General features: G+C 40.4%; 1 long non-coding RNA gene across 1 annotated transcript; it reads left to right on the top strand.

Annotated features, from left to right (window-relative positions):
• The first annotated feature begins 1,226 nt into the window (after positions 1-1,226).
• LOC123184973 (uncharacterized) lies at positions 1,227-4,389 on the top strand. Its single transcript, XR_006493134.1, has 4 exons — positions 1,227-1,963; positions 2,098-2,177; positions 2,285-2,398; positions 3,963-4,389. It is a non-coding gene; the product is annotated as an uncharacterized lncRNA (long non-coding RNA).
• The last annotated feature ends 206 nt before the right edge of the window (positions 4,390-4,595 follow it).

Raw genomic sequence — 4,595 nt, forward strand, 5'->3', positions numbered from 1 at the left:
TATGTCGCAAAAAATTAAAAAAAGTTAATCAATTTGAACAAAAGTTCATCAAAGTGAAAAAAGTTCTTTGAAATTGACAAAGTTCGTCAAATTTGAAAAAAATCATGAAATTTTAAAAAGTTCATCCGATTTGTAAAAAAGTTCATGGAATTCAAAAAACAGCCATCACTAATTTTTCAAGAAGTTCATCGAATATGAAAACAGTTCACCGAATTTTAGAAAAAATCATTAAATTTGAAAAAAGTACATCAAAACTAGAAAGCAATTCATCGATTTTGCAGAAAAAATTCATGAAGAAAGATTGTTTCTCGAATAAGAAAAAAGGACAGAAAATAGGAGAAAGAAGAAAAGAAAACAAAGCATGTAAGCCCCACTCGTCGCAGGATCGAACCCCCGCACTGGCGCAGTTTTTTGCAGTATATATATAGAAAAAATAAATTAAAATGGGCCGGCCCAGTCGCTGAGGTTGTGTGTGAAAATTCTAGACGCACGGACTATTACGGGGGTTTTACTAGATCTCCTCTGCAACTAATCTTCTCCCCCTGAAAATGGCCCCCTCATCCAGTTTTTTTATCCAATCAGAGTAGTCCAACAAACCATCCCGTAAAAACCTGTGATTATATACCCGTGCGTGTAGCATTGCTCGGTTGTGTGTGCTCGTTTGCGAGAATGGAATAAAGGGGCACTTAAGGCCGAATATCAGTTGGCAGGAGGTTCTGCTACGTGCGGCGCCGGCTAGGAGAACCGGCGCCCAATCTATACTACTATAAAACAAGCGAACTTTATCTTTCTTAAGTCCATCCCGTCTAATGCACACAAAACAACAGAGCATAATTACAGCCTCACGATCAGACCCACATATTTGTATCTAACCGTTAAAACAACAACTAATCTGGAGATAAGTACGTTTAGCAATTTGAGTGGGCAGACGAAACTCTGCCATCCGCGTCGTCCGCACTTATTCAGCCCCACGCCACGCCAAAAAAAAAGAGACATAACTGCGCCTCAATCCTATTCATCCCCATCTACATCTCCTCGCGCCGCCGCTCGCACCTTGCATCGCGCCCGCCGGCGAACGAGCCACGCGTGTGCCCGTGACTCGGCGCCGCGGAGCCCTCTGCCGTTAGCTCCCTTCCTGTTCAAGATCCGCAATGGCCGCCGCTCGCCCCTTGCCTCGCCGCTGCACCCCTCAACTCATCTGCACCGCCACGCCTGCCCGACAGGAGATCAACTGCTCTGTCATCTGCAAGGTGGCCGCCGCCGGGGATTCGGATGGACGTGGAGCTGTCGGCCGCCGGCGAGCGAGGACGTGCATGTGAGGCGCGTGGTGTGGTGCAGCGGTCTCCTCCATGCCGTCGTCGAGCTCCCTGCGACGCCCTCTTGTCTCCTCCACACATGTCTGCCCCTGACATCTCCCTCCCTCTCAATCTCTTCTTTCTGTTGTTTTTGTTCTCAATCAACTACAAGTACTGAGACGTGTGTTGTTTTTCAAATCAATCCTGCTCTTCCTGGTTGGAACTGTTGACACACACTGCATGCTCATAGGCTCATGACGTTCTGACGGAAAAACACCAAACATTGTGTAGAAATGCCTTGGGGGGATAACACAGATTTGTTCTCCGTTCATGTCAATGCATCCTATTATTTCATCCCTGTACTGATATTGCACATCTCCCTCTAATACTGATTTTTTTTGTGTTGTTTTGCAGCTAGCTTCGGCAGGTTTGTTAGGCTAATATAAAGTAGGGAGCTTTCCTACATAATAATACAAAGATGATGCTGAAGGATGTTTTGCAACTAGCAAGATAATTTGTTTAGAAGCTGATTGTCAAATTTCTTAAAAAGATACATGGTTGTTGTGTCCTATCAGACAATATAAAACTTCTGCCATGATATCTCCTTATGCAGTTTCAAGGTCACATGGATGCTGATAGCTCTCAGGTGTATGGCGTATTTGTTGCTGGTATTGTTCCCTTTCTTCCTGGAATGCCAATGTATATTGCTTCAGTTCTCTAATTGACATTGATGAAGAATCTAGGCTACGAAGTGCAGCTTGAGAAGAGGTATGCTTATTGTTGCCTTTCTTCTTGATACCAGGTTTATACGATGAAGGATTCTGAATTGATGCATATATTGTCTCGAAAGTAACTAGGCTCCAAAGTGGAGACTAAGAAGAGGTATACTTACTGTTGTCTGTGTTGCTCTATCTACTCAATCACCTTCATATGAACAAGTACATCGGAATTGTTTATCTCAGTGCATTAGAATTGTTCCTTCGGTGCAGGGTTTCTGCTGCTATTGTTAAATCTTAAAGAAATATCCCTTCCTGGTTCAGAGGTTTACAAGTCCGCTTCTTCAAATATGGAAATGATTTATTTGCAAACTTCAATGCAAAATGGTTAGCCAGTCTTGAACAATTGCATCTATATATACTTTCCAGCTATGCTATTGATGCCACATCCAGATTACTTATAATCTGTTTTTCTTTTCTTGGGAGTAGAGGTAACGACAAAGGTTTCACTCAACGATTGAGCAAATGCAGTTCTAATGCGTGTCTTCTAACTATCCATGAAATATTTCTCCTCCTAAATCTAAAAAACTATATATAGAAGCACGAAGATTAGATTTACTGGATTTATTGGATTCTGTTTGGTGCATAATTTATTGCATATTAGACGCAACGATGCCGATCTATTTTATTTAGGAGGATGTACCATGTATACTATCTTTCAACTAGGTTAGAAGTTGGCATTTCTGTCATGCGAGCTTCAGAGAAGGATTGATCTTATTGTCCTTTGATGTTCTAGCGTTTAGTTTGTTGATTGCTTCAGTTACGGTGGTGTTATTTGGAATAAGAATTTCTCCAGCTGCTTGTAACATTGGTAGAATGGTGGAATTCTAGGAGCAGTCATTAATTTCAGTTTAGTTTCTGTATGACAAGTACAATCAGTCTATTATTAGTCAGCTTGTATTGTTTTTATTGAATGCATATCAATCGTGAGGCATACATTGTACATGCAAGATTACTAAAATTGTGAATTTTATATGAAAGACACGCATTGCATTATTTTTGTGGGCACACCAATTGATTAACTATGCTTAACCTTTGGTTTAGTATGACACAAAACTACCCTCATGTGGTAACATCCTTTCGTGTCGCACATAATTGAGTTCTGCCACTTCACATTAAGCCAGATGATGATTTGGTCAGCCAAATCGGCATGTGAAATGCAAGTACATAACTAATTACTTCCTTGGAAGATGTCATATGTACGTATTTGAAAAGGATCAAATTTTCGTGGCTATCACGCCGGCAAAACCAATGAAGTTCGTTGGCATGATTGCCCCAACTAACTAGATGTTACTGTTGTTTTAGATTGTGTTCCTCGGATTATTGAATTGTACCAGTGCTTATGGTATTCGATACCAAGACACGGTTATAATTTTAATTCATTTAATCATAGAAAGATGTGTTTTGTGTTACCATGTTACCTTTTAAAAGTTGTGACATGAGAAAACAATCAGTTGCATTAGTTCACATGTCCATTGTTTGCGAGGTTTCTTCTATGCTTGTTAGGGAGTCAACAAGTGCATTGCATGTTCACTATTACTATTAGAATTTAATGGTACACGTGTATGTAGGATGTAATTTGCTGTTGGGGAATCTCCAAATCATATAACCAGCTAAATTGTATCCTTGTGGATTTTTCTACCCGCGGGAACATGGTAAATGATATAGCCAAAGAAATAGCTTTGATGAAAATGATTCACATCAGTTATGAATTTTTTCTACACGTGCCTTTCTAAACTCACATCAATTATGGATTATATGTTGAGATACCAGCTAATTATAGAGATATCTTTTATTATCTGTTGATGTTTATATATTGTAAATGGTGGTTGTGGGCATCCCAAAGAAGATTGTTCTGACCATTGACATTTTCATGGACCACCGTGGCAAGAACATGCCCCTAGAGGTTATGCAGTCTGATGTCCAGAAGGCTCAAGATACAAGGGCAAGCTGAAAGCTTGATCTTCCCAAGGTGTGCCTGCAAGTATGGGTCTGTTTCTTTTTCTCCGTGTTTACACCTCTCTTTCTCCAAGGCTGGTGATTCGATTGCAATAGAGGAGCCTGCTACAATCATCCAGGGTCCAGGGCGATTACATGCCCATCACCCGCGGCGGCGAGAAGCACATGCATACGATGAGCTCCGTGTCAAGATGATGAACCAGCACCAGTTGGGAGCCCGGGTGAAGAGGTTGTCGATGCGGAGAAATAGGAGAAGTGATTACATGTTTTATGACAGCTAATGGATGATGTTATCTTAGTTTGTGAATTTTTGTTTTGGTCGACTCAGAAACCTTGTTTGATGTCCGAAGATCCCTTTTTGCCCACTATTAAAAGCATCTGTTCATTTTTGTGTAATAACCAAACAATACACTTCAAATAATTAAGTTGATATCCCAAGAATATTTTGAACAAGGATGTACTTATCGCCTCAGATAATCCTTATTCATCACGCTAGATCGTATTTTCATTTAATTATGTTTGAGAATAGCTTTGATAGTTTTCTAGAACTACAGATATTTGATAT

This window comes from Triticum aestivum, chromosome 2A (assembly GCF_018294505.1).
Source record: "Triticum aestivum cultivar Chinese Spring chromosome 2A, IWGSC CS RefSeq v2.1, whole genome shotgun sequence".
NCBI classification, from domain to species: domain Eukaryota; kingdom Viridiplantae; phylum Streptophyta; class Magnoliopsida; order Poales; family Poaceae; genus Triticum; species Triticum aestivum.